This window comes from Rousettus aegyptiacus, unplaced genomic scaffold, assembly GCF_014176215.1.
Source record: "Rousettus aegyptiacus isolate mRouAeg1 unplaced genomic scaffold, mRouAeg1.p scaffold_m13_p_9, whole genome shotgun sequence".
NCBI classification, from domain to species: Eukaryota; Metazoa; Chordata; class Mammalia; order Chiroptera; family Pteropodidae; genus Rousettus; species Rousettus aegyptiacus.
This window is the reverse complement of record NW_023416312.1, coordinates 32,807,816-32,825,868: the sequence shown is the minus strand read 5'-3', so window position 1 is coordinate 32,825,868 and position 18,053 is coordinate 32,807,816.

Sequence of the window (18,053 nt, the reverse complement as noted above, 5' to 3'; positions counted from 1 at the left end):
CCTGGGTCCTGTTTCCTCTTTGACTTTACCCCTGCCACCTTCCTCTTCAATCACTCATCTTTAGCTCCCCTGGACTCTTGGCAAGTTACTGGATTATGCCAGCCAGGCTCCCTCTTTAGGATCTTTGCTCTAACTATCCCTTTGCCTGGGATGCTCCTCACCCTTGTCTGCCTGGCTAACTTCCTCACTTCCATCAAGGCCTTGCTCAGCTTTCACCTGCTCAAAGAGGCCTACCCAGGCCACCATATGTTACATTTCTAAGCACGCTCATCTTTTTCACCCTCACGCGTATTCCTGATCTCCTTTACCTTGGCCTAAGTCCTCTCTTTGTTATACCACTTAACCGTCTAACTATGTTATTTGCTTCTTTGTTATGTGTTTTGCTTATCTCTCTTCTCCCCATAGCTCCTGCTTGAATACAAGCTCCCTGATCTGGCATATCTCAAGCTGCCCAGAACTTTGCTGAGCATACATTGTAGTCATCCAGGCAATTGTTGATGTGATGAACGTGTTTGTCTCTCCCACTACGTCGTGGCACCGCTGAGAACAGGGGCCTCGTCTCATTGCTCTCTGTCAACCCACATCCAGGACACTTTCTGATACAACCGGAAAGGCACCGGTGAGTATTTGTTGAATGAATGAATGAATGAATGAATGAATGAAACTTTTGGAAGTGACACTAATAGGGAAAATATTCTGTTTCCAAACTGCAGTTATTCCAGTGGGTGCCATCTGTATCAGCACCATGCATGTATCAGCTGCCATGCAAACTCTACTAGTGAGCTGGGAAATATTTAAGGGCCAGAAGTCTAACTCACTTTCTGTGGTTCCCTCATAGGGTTAGTGCAGTTCTTATTCCATAGCAGGACTTAGGGTGGTGTTTCTAGATCTCAGTCTTTCATCAACTCAATGGTTTTTGCTTTATTTGTGCAGGTCAGGTAATATATTTACATATTACATTTCGTTTAAATAAAACTGTATCTTTGAGAATAAAACACAATGACATAATTAAACACAATGAATGCAAAACAATGTTATGAAATGGCTGAAGTTGAGATTAACGTTAAGTAATAGTACAGAATGATGGGCACTACACTAGGCACTTCGTCAATCTCCTTTCATTTAATCCTAATAAAAACTCAGCAAAAAAATGTTTTCATTTCCATCTTCATAAGGGAGAATATTGAGATCAAGAACATTATGTAAATTGCCCAGGATCTGACAGCTAGTAGGTAGCCACAGGAGATGGCAGCTTAGGGTTCCTTGATGATAGTACCCCACAAGGACAGCAGTGTAGGCACACTGCTACTTAACTTGCCCTCAGCAGTCCTGTCTGATTCTCCTCCCTGTTTTCATTGCTACAGCTCTGCAATATTTTCACCCCATCTCCTAACATTTTAGAAATGCTTTATCCCAGAGATCTCTCCCCAGCTCCTTTGGACAAAGGTGGTTATATTCAACATTTGTGCTGTGGCAGATGGAAGATAACTTGTTAGGGTTCATGTGAAGGACAGAAATAGTTGCTATTCACAACTCCTTCATGACTTTTGGCGATTGTGGATTCTGAGGGGGTGCTTTGTTGCAGAGCTAGTTTTCTTGTGTGAGAATACAGTTTTTGGCAGGACATCTTTCCCTTCCACAAAGATATCAAAGCGGCCTAGGAGTGGAGATAGTTGACTTATCAAGACACTGCGCACTCACAGGCCCACACACCATGAGACCCATTCCCTCAGAGGCAACACAGTTTTCTCTGGATCATCACACTGTTCCAGAAATTTCACAGGCTCCTTAGCTGAAGACAACAAGGCACACACGAATGATGTTTGGCATCAAGAATGGGGGCCAGGAAAAATGGCTGCATTCCCTCTTTCAGAGTAAGATTTCATGCACTCCCAATAAAATTGGCCCATTCTAGAAAGATGCACCATTAGTGAGCACTGTGGTCAAGTGGCCGTGACCATGTGTTCTGAGCCAGGCATTATTCTCTGGAATTTGAGACTGGTAGGAAAACAGCTTTTCCTTTTATTTTTTTCCATCTTCTTCTGGGTTAGTTATTTCAAGGCAAGTTTGAGAGTCAGTGGTTTTGTTGGCATTTTTCTCAAATTACATTATTATAACTCCTAGGACAGGACACCGATGATACTCTTAGTTTGTAAACTTCGCTTTAAGGTCAGTGAAATAGCTTTAACTGCCGGCCTACATCTCAGAGGAAGTATCCTGGATTTGTTGCCTTGAGTGCTCTTTCTGATGCGTGTAATAATTCCCAAAGTTCTTGTAACGGAATCCTGTTTATTTGTTTCTTTTTTCAATTAAAGTTGACACTCAATATTAGTTTATATTAGTTTCAGGTGCACAGCATAGCAGTTAGACATTTATATAATTTATGAATTGATCTTCCCAATTAGTCTAGTACCCACCTGGCACTATGCATAGTTATTACATGTTTGTTTCTTAACTACAATGTCAAAAGAGATAATAAAAAAAATTATGAGGGCCTACCATGTAACAGGCATTTTACACAATATTTTCCATAAAATCCCTGTGACATAAGTACCATTATTCCAATTTTGCATGTGAGGAAATTAAGGCTCAGGAAGATAGGTAACTTGCCCCTGATCACACAGCTAGGAAGTTGCAGAGCTGAGATTTAGAACTGCTGTCACAATTAATTGCTTGCATTGGTCAATATACTCCACATGAGAAAAAATATTGAAAACAAAATTGTGTTTTCGAAGATCACCAATGTAAAATTTAAAATTCCATTCCATTGCTGTGTCATTATTCTATCTATTTTTAGAGTTTTACTTATGACAAATAATCCTTTCTTTTCATGTAAAAGAGCCAGTTTATAATAACTTTATAGTTGGCGTGGCAGTTATGGAAAGGCATATACATGACTAAGTTCTGGGAATTGTTGCTTTCAGCCATATCGTGTGCTGAAAACTATGTGCCGTGTAGAGGCACATGGAGAAATGAGCCAAATTTCTAGTCTTCCAACACCTCCTAGCTTCTAGAAGGGTTTACATGGCACCTGATACTCAAAAGCCACACGTATAGTACCTATATAGAAAACATCTACTGTACTACCTCCAGACTGAAAGTGGGCATTTTTACTGCCAATCTTTCAGTGTGGAATAAATGAATTCAACAAACCTTCAGCAATACCTGTCGTATTTCCTGTAGTGTACTTGACACAGGATATGCAAGCAGCAAATAAAACATGGTCTCAGTCCTTAAGTATCTCACAGGAAAACAAACAAAAGAAAGGAATGTAATTTTTGAATTAGAAGTCTCCACAGGTTACATTTGTTGTGCAAGAGAGGAAAAGTGGAAGAGGAGACAAAGAATTGGACAGAGAAAGAGTAGAGGCAATAGGAGCAGGGTAACTGGGTCCTTGTGACTGACCATGCATGACTGTATCTGAAAAGTCCATTGTTTGGGGGCTCACAGACTTGATCCCATATCCTTGAATATTTATGATTTTCACCAAAACAGTTAATTGAATTACCAGTCCTGTATTCATTAATTTCTCCAGTTAATTTTTAAAATGATCTCGGTGCATCATTCACTTTGTCTTTGCGAAGCCTAGGGGAATTTCAAAAGATCTCCCATTATGAGGACATTTCAGAAACTAAGAGATTATTAGAAAGGCCAATACCAATAATAAAGCCAGGAAGTTCACACTAGACAGATACTAGAAGCTACTGAATACAGGGCCCTGGGATGAAAGTCAGAAGCTCTGTATGTTCCATGCACTGTGGTAGACTCTGGGGTTAGAGGGATCATTCAAGCAGATTCAGCTGTCTGAGTACAGAAAGTCGAGCAGGCAGATCTTAACCCCAGTTATTTGTATAGATTCGTTAAAATTGTTTATCAAGGGGGTGTTTTACACACACATGTGGGCACACACGCCCACACACGCACACATTTGCGGGCGCACACACCCACGCACTCACACACATGCATAGTTAATAAATTAGAATTCCGGAACTCGACTAGGGTCGCACAGTGTTGGAACTAGTCTGTCTGACTCTAAAGCCTCAAACAATGTCTATGACATCAGACCCTTTTGCATAACAATTTATTTCCATTTAATTCAGAGCTATTACCTGCAATTCCCCTGACTGTGCTTGTCTGCTGTTGCCCCACAGGAGAACCTTGGAACTGAGTGTTCTGCCTTATAAAAAAGGGCAGAGACAGAATGGACAGCTCCAGAGTCCATCCCTTCACACTGAGAATGGCACCCAACATAGCAGGAAGTATCCTGCTTTTTGCCGTCACACTTCAAGCTGCCTGTTCATGCCTCCATATTGCAATTAATCTTCACTACACAAAAATTAGAATTCCATGCACTGTGCCTTTGGTTGTGCTTATTTTAATTTGCACCTCAGAGCTACACGTAGTTATGACTGGACCAGAAATTATTCCTCATCCTCTTCAGTAGATTGTTGGGTAATACAGAGAATTGCCTTACCCATAACAGATTCAATATACTAATAATGCAAATATTAGATTTCTATTGCTGCATAACAAGTTTCCACAAACTGCCACAAATTTGATGGCTTAAATCAATACATATTTATTATTTCGCAGTTTCCATGGGTCACATGTGTGGCATGGGTTGAAGGAGTTCTCTGCTTAGGGTCTAACAAGGCTGAACTAAAAGTGTCAGTTGGGCTAGGGTCTTACCCAGAGGCTCTGGCAGGGGGAGGCTGCCTCGCAGTTCATTCTGGCGGTTGGCAGATGCAGCTCCTGTGGTGGAAGGACTGATCCCACATCCTTGCGGATGTTACCGGTGACTGCTTTCAGATTCTAGAGGCTGCCTGTACATCTCCTCATGTGGTTCCCCCCATCTTCAAGCAAGCAATGGTGTGTCAAGTCCTGCTTCTGCTTTAAATCTTTCTTGCTTCTCCTTCTCCTGCTAGCCAGAATCAAAGTGTCTGCTTTTAAATGGCTTCTGTGATTACATTCGGTTCTTTTGGATAATCCAGGATAATCACCCTAATTTAAGGCCAACAGTTTAGTAACTCTAATTACAATTGCAAAATCCCCTTAGCTGTGTAACCTAACAAACATATGCACAGGATAACTTATCCTGTTCTCAGTCCTGGGACTATGGTGGGAAACCTCGAGAGACCATTTTTAGAATTCTGCTTACTACAACTTTTAATAACCGTCAGTTAATTATTTATGAAAACCCTATTTTGTGACCCTGATAGTCTGTATTCCTGTGAGCATACTGCCCACTTTTTACTGAGTTACACCATGTCCATGTCATTATGTATTTTTAGTTCAATAAGAGTGGGGTGCCTTCCCAAGTATATTAGTCAGGGTTCTCCAGAGAAACAGAACAAGTAGGATATATAGAGAGAGTGAAAGATAGAAAGCAATTTTTTTAATAAGGAATTGGCTCACATGATTATGTAGGCTTAAAAGTCCCAAGCCCTTCAGTCAACAAGCTGGAGACCCAGGAAAGCCAATGGTGTACTTCCAGTTCCAAATTTGAAGAAAATTCGATTTTTCAGTTCAAGTCCAATGGCAAGGAAAGACCAATTTCCAGCCTCATGCAGTCAGGCAGGAAAGGTTCCCTCCTACTTGGGAGAAGGTCAGCTTTTATGTTCTATTCAGATCTTCAAGGGATTGGCTATGAGACACCCACATTAGTGAGGGCAATCTGTTTTACTCAGTCTACCTATTCAAATGTTAATCTCATCCAAAACATCCTCAAAGACACTCTCAGAATAATGTTTGACCTAATATCTGGGCACCCTTTGGCCCGACCAAGTTAACCCATGAAATTACAGATCCCACCAAGCATCCTGACACAGTCCATAAATCAACATTTATTTTTGAATTCCTATTGTATCTTAGTTAAATGCTCTATTCCCTGTTTTCTTAACTATAATATGGAGCTCTGAATATTTCACTTTTGTAGTTGCATGTTACTAATGACCTTTAAGATTATATGTGTGAAAGGGCAAAACAGATCAGCAAGCAGTTTACATCCTTTGCTGCAAAGGGCAATTTTGCACCATGTGGCATGCAGATTTAATAATACCTAATAATTATAAAATATTTACCACATTTAGCAAGTCCTTCTGTGAGCTCTTTAAATGCTTTACCTCATTTGGTTAACAAAACACCATGAGATATGTGCCATGATTACCCCTATTTTCATATGAAAACTGAAGTACAGAAATTAAGTAATTTGTCCAAGATAACAGCTGTAAATGAGAGCCCAGGACTGGAATCTGTGGCTTTCGAACCAATGTTCCCAACTACCTAGTGCGACCATATAATTTATCATCCAAACCGGAATGAAAGGGAGTACTACTAAAAGTTGTATCTCAATAGGCATAAAACAGAAAAGTCTTCGACATACCAAGGCATTGGTCCTTCGTTAGTGAAAATTCCTTTGGTTGCAAGTAGCAGAAAATTCTTACCTAGATTGGCTAAAGCAAAAAGGAAATTTATGATCTCCAGAGCATTTATAACGTCGTCATCACTTTTCCTTCCTCTACTAGATCGTTCCTGTCAGCGTGCAAAGTGGTGTTATTTTTTCCACCTTAAAAACAAAAACAAACAAAAGCGAACAAAAATTTTTCATTTTTCCCTCGCTCCGTCTACCACCTTTAGGGCCATCTATCCTCCCATTGATAGCAAGGAAACCTCCCAGAGAGAGTTGTCCACGCTCACTGTCTTCAACTCCTCTCCTCCCATCCTGTATCATTCATACTATGATCAAGCTTATACACCTTCTACTAAACTGAAACTCTTCTGGTCGAAGTAATGATGATATCAATGTTTCTAAATCAAATGGCTATCTCACAGTCCTCTCCTTAAATTGACCCGTTTGTAATTTTGGACAGAGTCGATCACTTCTTCCACCTGGAAGTATTCTTTCCTAGTGTATTATTCAGGGTTCTCTAGAAAAACAAAACTGATAGGATCTGTATATCTATATATCTATATATATGTATATCCGTATATCTGTCTATCTCTATCTCTATCTCTGTCTCTGTCTCTGTCTCTGCCTCTATCTCTATCTCTATCTGCACAGGAAAAGATTTATTCTAGAGAAGTGTCTTATGCAATTGCGGAGGCCGAGACGTTCCCTGATCTGGCAATGTCTACAAGCTGGTGTCCCAGGGAAGCCAGTGGTGCTAGTTCAAGTCCAAAGGCCTGAGAACTAGATTAGCCAGTGATATACTTCCAATTGGGGTCTAAAGACCTGAGAATCAGTATTTTTGTCCTGTTTAGGCTCCCAGTGGAATGGACAACCCCCCGCCCACATTGGAAGGGTAAACTGCTTTACCGAGTCCACAGATCAAATGTTAATTTCATCCAGAAAGACCCTCACAGACACCCCCAGAAATCACATTTAGCCAAATATTTGGACACCCTCTACTCCAATTAAGCCAACACATAAACCCCTGGGCTGCAGGACAACACTTTCCTGGTCGTTCACTGACTTCACTGGCTATAAATCCTCATTCTCCTTGGCAGGTTGTCCTCCTTTCCCTGTGACCTCTTGACGCTGACATGCCTCAGAACTCGGTCCCCTTCTCTTATCTACCTGCTGATCTCATCCAGTATTATGGCTTTATATATGTCATCTAGATCCTCCATACATCTCTCCAGCTGTCCACTTGGCAAGTCCTCATGGATGTCTAATAGACATTTTTATTTTAACCATGAAAAAAAGAAATTTTTTATCCCCCTTGCTCCTTCTACTTTAGTTCTTCCTCATCTCAGTTAACATTATCCTCAATTGGAGTCAATCGTCACATTAAATCCATCCAGAAATTCTGTCGATTCCGTGTTCTAAATATACTGAGAATGTGAACAATTTTGCCACCTCCACTGCTACCACTTTTTTCTAAGCCGCTGCAGTTTCTTGCCTGGATCAATGCAATAACATCCTACTGGTTTATCTCCTACAACTTCATCTTGATGTTTAGTCTCATCAGAGCAACCAGAGGTGTCCTTTGAAAGCCTAAGTCAGATCATGTCTCTCCTCTGCGATTGTTCTTCATCTCACTGAGAGAAAAAATCAAAGTATTTACGTGGACAAGTTTCTATGTGATTTGACATTGTATTATTTCTCTACAACCCAACTATACTTCACTAGATCCCTCCAAATCTTCAGTAACCATAATAGTCACACTTTGACCTGCAGCTTTTGCACTTGATGCGCTGTGTTTAAAATGTTTTTTCTCCACAGACTTAATGGCTCATCCCATTAACTCCTTCAAGTATTGGCTCAAATATCACCTTCCGAGGGAGGATTATCCTGACCACTTAAACGAAATCCAATTCCTCAGCATTCCAGATCTTTCTCAACTTGCTTAAAAATTTTCAATGTCAGTGTAATCTTCTAATATACAGTATACTTCAGTGATTCATTTTTTGTATTGTTTGCATAATTACCTGAAAATATGAGTACTATGAGGGCAGAGACAGCTATCTGTTTCATTCACTACGGTATCGACAGGGCCAACTATAGTACCTGGCCATTAGCTATCGTTCATTAAGTATTTGGTTCATTTCCAAAACAGATTGGAAAACAAAAGTAGGCTGTGTTCTAGACATGGCAAAATATAGTTCAGGGAAGTCTTCATGGGTTCAGATTCTTTCTCACTCTTTTCTCTTTAATCCTCATGTCCTTCATATTGGTCCTATGATGTCTTTAGCACTTCCAAACCTCAGATCTAGACATGGTTATATTTAGCTGAAAGGGAAAACATCTCCAAGTGTCACTTTTCAGATACAGGAATCCAAGACATAATACTTTCCAGAAGATATCATCCCCCACCATCCCATCAAAAGTACATGAGATTGAATTTGGTCACAAAACTGATCCAAAATCTGTGGTTGTCAAGAATTAAGAATCGCTGTGACTGGCTTAGATGCATATGAGATGAAGTAGATACTGAGGAGCCAACCAAATTGTACCCTGGAAACATCAGTGCATTGGTGTGATAAAGTGTGTGTGTGTGTGTGTGTGTGCACGCGCGCGTGTGTGTACGCGCGTGCACCTTATAGGGGGTTGAATTCTGGTACTCAATTGTGGCAGGGTAAAAAGAAAGAGATTATGGTAATTCAAGAGCCAGAAGATGGGGGAAGAGATGATAGCATAGAAACACTTTGTCTGTTAATCGCCTGAAGTTAATATCATCCAATATGTCCACCTTACACTGGGTAATGCTTTGACAAGGGGACCTGAAATACTCACAGTCATGTGAAAGAGACTTCTCTTACCCACGCAGTGATTAGATGGGTACTAAAAATGTTTTCTTTCATAACCGAACAACCAACTTCTGACTGATATGTTCTTCAGGTAGCTCTGTCAATCCCTTATTCAAATCTTGGTGTTTCTCTGAACTGGGACCTTCCTATTCTCTTTTTGTTTGTTTCAGTTGTGAAATTATATACGTGCACACACACACACAATATATACACATAGATTAAAAGTGAACTATTATAACGCAAAAACCTATAAACCACCACTCAAAACAATGCAATCAAATATTAAAAACCCAGAGCCCATGACGACACCCTCCCTAACCATAACTGTGTATCTCCTCAATAGAGATATTGACCATCCTGATGTTTTTTTTTTACATTTTATTTATATATTTTAATTAGTTTCAAGTATATGGTACATTGGTTAGACATTTATATAGTTTATAAAACAATCCCCCTAACAGCTCCTTCTCTCATCTGGTTTCCACCTAGCCAATATATTAATGCTAACTGCATTCCCTATGCTGTACTCCCCATCCCCATGACCATCTATGAACTACTAACTTGTACTTCTTTAATCCTCACCGCAAACCCCCCTCCCCTCAGTCAGTCACCAAATTGTCCACTATTTTTGAGAGTCTGTTTTTGATTAGCTTGTTCTATTTGTTCCTTAGATTCTGCATATAAGTGAAATCATATGGTATTTATCTTTCTCTGTCTGACTTATTTCACTCAGCATAATAACCTCTAGGTCCATCCATGTCATTGTAAATGGTAGGATTTCATTTTTTTAATGGTCGAGTAATATTCCGTTGTATATATGAACCATAATTTCTTTATCTAGTCATCTGTTGTTGGGTATGTAGGTTGCATCCAAATCTTGGTTATTATAAATTTTGCTGCCATGAATATTGGGGTGTATAGATCTTTACAAATTATTGTTTTGGTTTTCCTTAGATAAATACCCAGAAGTGCAATTACTGGGTCAAAAGGTATACCATTTTTAATTTTTTGAGAAACCTCCAGATTGTTTTCCTTAGCAGCTGTACCAATTTGCATCCCACCAACAGTGTACAGGGGTTCCCTTTTCTCTGCGTCCTCGCCAACACTTGTTGTTCTTTGATTTATTGATGATAGCCATTCTGACAGGTGTCAGGTGATATCTCATTGTAGTTTAAATTTGCGTTTCGCTGATGATTAGTGTCCTTGAGCATCTTTGCATATGTCCCGTGGCTAGCTGTATTTCCTCTTTGGAGATGTATCTGTTCAGGTTTTCTGCACATTTTTAACTGTTTCTTTTGTTGTTGTCGTTGTTGAGTTGTATAAGTTCTTTATAAACTTTGGATAGTAACCTCTTACCAAATGTATCATAAGCGAATATCTTCTCCCAATCAGTCCGTTGTCTTTTTGTTTCATTGATGGTTTCCTTTGCTGTACAAAAAGTTTTTAGTTGGAAGTAGTCCCATTTTCTCATTTTTTCTTTTGTTTTCCTTGCCCCAAGAGATACATCCAAAAAGAAGTTACTGTTTGTGATATCAGAGTGTTTACTGCCTATGTTTTCTTCTAGAAGTTTTATTGTTTTGGATCTTACATTAATTCTTTAATCCATTTTTGAGTCTATTCTTGTATACGGTGTAAGAAGGTGGTCCGCTTTCATTTTTTTGCATGTATCTGTTCAATTTTCCCAATACCATTTATTGAAGAGACCGTCTTTACCCCATTGTATATTCTTACCTCCTTTGTCATATATTGAGTGAGCGTACAGGTGCAGATTTATTTCTGGGCTCTCTGTTCTGTTCCATTAATCAATGTATCTGTTTTTATGCCAGTACCATGCTGTTTTGATTACCGTAGCCTTGTAGTATCGTTGGATATCAGGTAGTGTGATAAATCCAAAATCATTTTTCTTTCTCAAGATTGCTGTGGCTATTCGGGGTCTTTTTAGTTCCATGTAAATTTTAAGATTACTTGTTCTAATTCTCTGAAAAATACCATTGGTGTTTTGATAGGGATTGCACCGAATCTATAGAATGCTTTGTATAATATGGCTATTTTAATGATGTTGATTCTTCCTACCCATGAGCATGACATATGCTTACATTTATTTGTATCTTCTTCAATTGCTTTTTTCAATGACTTATAATTTTCTGAGAGCAGGTCTTTTACCTTCTTATTAATTTAATTCCCAAGTATTTTATGGTTTTTGATGCAATTGTAATTGGGATTGTTTTCTTAATTTCTCTTTCTGAAAGTTCATCATTGGTATATAAAAATGCAATCGACTTCTGAATATTAGTTTTATATCTTGCGACTTTACTGAATTCATTGTTCAGTTCTAACAGTTTTTCGTGGAATCTTTAGGGTTCTCTCTATATAATATCTTGTCATCGGCAAATAACGAGAGTTTTTCTTCTTCATTTCCAATTTGGATACCATTAATATCTCTTTCCTGTCTTATTGGTGTGGCTGAGACTTCCAATACAATGTTGAAGAGGACTTGTGAAAGTGGGCATCCTTGTCTTGTTTCTGATATTAAGGAAAATGCTTGTAGCCTTTCCCCACTGAATATGATGTTAGCTGTAAGTTTATCATATATTGCCTTTATTATGATAAGGTATGTTCCCTCTATTCCCACTTTGCTGAGAGTTTTTATCATAAATGGATGCTGGATTTTGTCGAATGCTTTTTCTGCACTTATCGTTATGATCATGTGGATTTTATCTTTCAATTTTTTAATGTGGTGTATCAGATTAATCGATTTGTGGATATTGTACCAATCTTGCATCCCAGGAATAAATCCAACTTGATCATGTTGTATGATATTTTTAATGTATTGCTGAATTTGGTTTGGTAATATTTTGTTGAGGATTTTTGCATCAATGTTCATAAGAGATATTTGCCTATAGTTTTCTTTTTCTTTTATATAATGACTTTGTCTGGATTTGGAATCATGATAACAGTGGCCTCATAAAAGGAGTTAGGGAGCCTTCCCTCTTCTTGAATTTTTTGGAATAGTTTGAGAATAGGTATTATTTCTTTAAATGTTTGGTTAAATTCAGCTATGAAGCCGTCTGGGCCAGGAGTTTTGTTATTTGGGTGGATTTTGATTACTGATTCTATTTCACTGGTGTTGTTAATCGATTGGTTCAAATTTTCTGTTTCTTCTTGACTCTGTCCTGGAAGATTGTATGAATCTAAGATTGTATTCTTTTCTTCCAGATTGTCCAATTTTCTGGCATACAATTGCTCATAGTATTTTCTTATAATTCTTTGTATTTCTATGGTGTTAGTTGTCACTTCTGTGCTTTTATTAATGATTTTATTTCTTCGAGTCCTCTCTCTTTTTTCTTTGATGTGTCTTGTTAAGGGTCTGTCAATTCTGTTTATCCTTTCGAAATACCAGCTCTTGGTTTCATTAATATTTTGTATTATTTTTCTAGACTCCATTTTGTTTATTTCCTCTCTTACCTCTCTTTATTATTTCCTTCCTTCTATTCACTTTGGGCTTTGTTTGCTGTTCTTTTTCTAGTTCTTTTAAGTGTAAGGTTAGATTGTTTATTTGAGCTAGTTCTTGTTTCTCGACGTAGGTCTGTATTGCTATGAATTTTCATCTTAGGACTGCTTTCGCTCTATCCCATAGATTTTGGGTTTTTGTGTTTTCATTTTCATTTGTCTCTAGCTATCTTTTGGTTTCTTCCTTGATCTCATTAATAACTCATTCATTGTTTAGTAGCATGTTATCTAGCTTCCATGTGTTTGTGTATTTTCTAGTTTTATTCTTGTAGTTGATTTCTAGTTTCATACCATTGTAATCAGAGTAGACAGGAGTGATATAATTTCAATCTTCTTAAATTTATCGAGACTTGTTTTGTGTACTAACATGTGGTCTATCTGGGTTAATGTTCCATGTGCACTTGAAAAGAATGTATATTTTGCTACTTTGGGGTAACATATTCTGAAAATATCTATTAAATTTGTCTGGATTAGTATATTTTTTAGGCCCATTGTTTCTTTGCTGATCCTTTGCCTGGAAGATCTGTCCATTGATGTCAATGGGATATTATAGTCTCCTACTATGAGAGAATTACTGTTAATCTCTCCTTTTATGCAGTCAATAATGGCTTTATGTATGTAGGTGCTCCTATGTTGGGTGTGTATAGGTTTAGTATCGTTATGTCCTCTTGATTTATCAATCCCTTTATCATTATGTAATACCCTTCTTTGTCTCTTATTATAGCCTTTGTTTGAAAGTCTATTTTATCTGATACAAGTATCGCTAACCTGGCTATTTTTTTCCATTTCCGTTTGTATAAAATATCTTTTCCCCTCTCTTTACTTTAAGTCTGTGAGTGTTCTTTGATCTGAATTGGGTCTCTTGTAGACAGCGTATGCATGGGTCTTGTTTTCTTATCCATTCGTTGACCCTATGTCTTTTGATTTGCGCATTTAATTCGTTTACATTTAAAGTGATTTCTGATAGGTATATACTTAACAGCCATTTTATCATTTTATTTCTGTTTGTTATTTCTATTTTCTTTTTTACCCCTTCTCTTTTACAGAAGTCCCTTTAACATTTCTTGTAATACTGGCTTGCTGGTGATGAATTCCTTATGCTTTCTCCTGTCTAGAGAGCACTTTATCTCACCTTTCGTTTTAATCAAAAGACTTGCTGGGTAGAGTATTCATTGATCCAGATTCTTGTTTTTCATAACTTTGAATATCTCTTGCCATTCCCTTCTGGCCTGCAAAGTTTCCATTGAAAAATCAGCAGACATGCTTATGGGCAACTAGCTGCCTTCCTCTTGCTGCTTTTAAGATTCACTCTTTGTCTTTGATCTCTGCATTTTAATTATGATGTTTCTTGGTGTGGGTCTGTTTGAATTCCTCTTATTTGAGACTGTGCTTCCTGAACTTGTCAAATTCCTTTGCCAGGTTAGGGAAGTTTTCTGTCATTATTTCTTCAAATAGATTCTTAATCCCTTGCTCTCTCTCTTCTCCTTCCTATGATCTGGGTATTGTTATACTTCATGTTGTCCCAGAGGTCTCTTCAACTATCCTCTTTTTTAAAAATTCTTTTTTCTTTTTGTTGTTCTAATTGGGTGTATTCTGCTACCTTGTCTTCCAATTTGGTGATTCGATCTTCTGCTTTATCTAATCTACTGTTGAAACCTTCTAGTATATTCTTTATTTCAGTTATTATATTCTTAATTTCTGTCTTGTTCTTTTTTATGGGTTCTATGTCCTTTTTACTGGTTACTATCTCTCTGTTGAGGTTCTCATTGTGCTCATCCATTCTCCCCATAAGTTCGTTGAGCATCCTTATAACCATGATTTTGAATTCTGTATCTGGTAGGTAAGTTGCTTGCTTCCATTTCATTTAGCTTATTTTCTGGAGTTTTCTCCTGTTGTTTCATTTGTGACATGTTTCTTTGTTTTCTCATTTTATTAGCCTTTCTGTGTTTGTTTCTGTGTGTCAGGAATATTTGTTTCATCTCTCAGACTTGGCCAGATGGTCTAATGTCGAAGGTGTCCTGTGTGGCCCAGTGGCGCACTTTCCCTGATCCCCTATGCCGGGAGTTCTGGACGTGATCTTTGTGTGGGTTGTGTGTGATATTCTTTCGCCAAGACTTTATTGTCATTAGTATATCAGGGATGGGATTAACATTCAGGCTAATGTTGGGAATTGGCTGCACCCACAGGGCAAGAATTTCTGTGTGGGTGGGGGCTGACCCCACCGAGTGAGATTTGCCCTAGTAGGCTTATGTACTTGTTGCGACCACCCTTTGTGTGTACTGCTAATGGGGCTAGTAAGGAGTTGCTCTGTTGTGGTCTGGTGCCAGCCTCTTGATGCATTGGTTTTGTGGCCCCTTGTGAGAGGCTCCCTCATTGGCCAAGGTCAGTTGCTGCTTTTCATTGCTCAGGGCTACCTGTGGGGAACTACAAAGTGATCTGTAGATGGTGTTGCCTATGCTGGATCTATAGGTAACTGAAAAAGACAACGCTGTATGCAGCATTCGGTTATCCCCTGTTCCTGACCTAGGGCAGTTTAGCAGAGGAACTAATGCTCTTCAAGGCCTGGCACTGTCTTTCAGTTAACTGGGAGTCTCTAAAACTGCAAGAGCCTCTGGCTGATGTGAGTTTTGGGTGGCGCAGGGACCCCAGAAGTCTCCTGGGTCTATTGAGTAAATTTCCCCCTGCCACTGCAGTGTCTGTTTCCATGCCAGTGCTGTCTCTGTGGCTCCCTGTACAAGTTTCCAATCGTAGCAAGGCCAGCTGCTGTCCACCTTAGGCCTGAATGTGCCACTCCAGGTCAGGGGCAGCCATATATCGACATGTGGTGGGAATTTTGTGTATTAGATAGCACAGGAGTTCCGGGAGTCAAGGGCCGTCAGGCCTATACAGGCCCCTGCGATCCCCTCACAAGATATTGTAGCTCGTACAGGCAGCAGTGGTCTGCCAACAACTTTTTTCTCCAAAATGCACTCACGGCGCTAGCCATGCTCTGTTACCTGCACAGACTGCGCAACCCCAGACCAAAGCAGGGTATAGAAGGCTGTCTGTTAATGGGCTAAAGGTACTCTGTGGCTTGGTTGAAGTGGAATCTTAGGGATACAAGGGCCATCAGGCCAATACAGCCTCAGTTTAGCTGCAACTTCTATGCCTGGGCAGTCCCAATGTAGTCACAAATCATAGTGAGACCAACTGCCATTTGGGATGCTCCCACAGATCCCTGAGCACCCCCGACAAAATATTACTACTCTTACAGGCAGCAGAGGTCTGCCTACCACTGATTTCCATGCAGTGCTCACCCTGTGCTAGCCAAATATGTTGCCTGCGTGGTTGGGATATGGGGGGAGGATTGAAGGGACAGGGGTGTGGCAGTTCACTGTCAATGGGCCGCTTCAGGCAATCTCTCGGTAGGATGGGTTGGGGTCTCAGGGAGACGGTGGCAGTCAAATCGATATAGTCTCAGTCTTGCCGAAACTTTGGTCATTGTTCACACGTTCCGACAGAAGTCCCAGATCACAGCAAGACCATCTGCTATCTGGGACTGGTCCACAAATCCCCAAGATCCACCCAAGTTCATGTTGGCAGCAGTGATCTGCCTGAAACTATCTCAGAACTGTGAGCTCACAGCACTGGCTGCCACCTGCAAATGCTTGGCCCTGAATCTGCACAGCAACAAAATACCCAGGCAATGTGCAGGTTGGGTGGGGCGGGCTGATACCCTCAGGTCAGGGCTTCTTAATGGCCCTGTGGGAGGGATCAGTGCAGTAAGTTGGTGAGGTCTGTCGATTGCCCATTGTGGGGTCCAGACTATCGCACAATCGTGGACACCCTTCCAGCCCTGGTTCTGGTGCCAGGTAATGAAGACTTTCTCAGTATGAATCCTGCGTATGCCTCCGACCCATTGCAGGTGTCCTGGGTGTCTTCAGGTCAGAAAACCTGTGAGTGGGTCCTTCAAAGGGGCTTCTACATTTTCAGTCTCCTTCTGTCACATCCAGATGGCCAGAATCCCCTCTGGTTTTTACAGTCAGAGTTATCAGAATCTCCTCTTCCCTGGAATGGGACCCAGGGCTGGGAGCCCTCAGAGGAGACCAGGAATGCCCTCTCCTTCAGCGGAGCCTCTGCAGCCTTGCTCTCCCTCCCAGTGATTTTCCACCACTTGTGAGTGCAGGTCCAGCTCAATTCGTGACTTTGCCCCTCCTACTGGCTTTGATGTGGCTCCTTTTTCTTATCACACATAGGTATTATGATCTGCTGGACCTCAGGTGATTCTCCATATTGATCATTTGATAACTTATTTGTCATTTCAATGTGGACCTGGGAGGAGGCGAACCCTGATTTTTCCTAGTCCGTCATCATCCTCCCTCTTGACCATCCTCCTGATTTTGTTTAGAATATCTTCCTTGCTGCTCATTATAACTTTACCAGCTATTTAAACAATACTAAACTATCTAGGTTAGTTTTATTTTAATCTTTATGGCATCACACCTCTGCTTTCAGTTTTCATGAACACTTGGGAAACCACCTTATTCAACTGGCTTCTATAGGCCCCTTGAAATGTTTAAAGACAATCTCTCTTCCCAAGTTAAAGAGGTGAACAGTCTTCTTCAGTAGGCACTTGGGTACCTCCTGAGTACTTAGGAGTGAACTAGATGCCTGGATATACATGAGAGCTAAATGGTGTTCTCTACCTTTAATGAGAATACAGTCTAGTTGGGAAGATGATCCTTAATGACCATGTACACTGGTAGAACTGAAGACAGCTCAGGTTAGCAGCGCTGCCATGGGTTTTGCAGTAAGATATTGCATGAACCACCTCTTACTGGCTTTGCGATTTAAGGCAAGTCTATTTCTCTGAGCCTGTGCATTTACTCATAAAATAGAGATAAATTCAAGACCTACACTCCAGGGTTGTCATGTTTGGTGCTTTTTAAGCTCTCAATAAAAGGTTGATATTGCTACTGTAATACACTTTACTTCTCAGAAGGAAGGCTGAATGATGATTCAGTTTTCCCTGAACAATGTAGATGGCATATACATAAGTCTAGTGACTTTAGTACATTCTAGATGTTGATGTGAGGAATTATTTGGCCCCAGGAACACACTTAGACAGCTAAGTGGAGTGGTAAGAGGCTATACATTATGATCATAAATGTTGGGATTACTAATTATCATCAGAGTAAAAGCTACCTTATAATGGGAACTACAAGCCCCACAAACAAATGAAATCTGATCTCTAGTGGGCACCTCAATGACATAGTTAGATCTGGGAACTGGGAACCAGAAATGTCTAAGTTAAT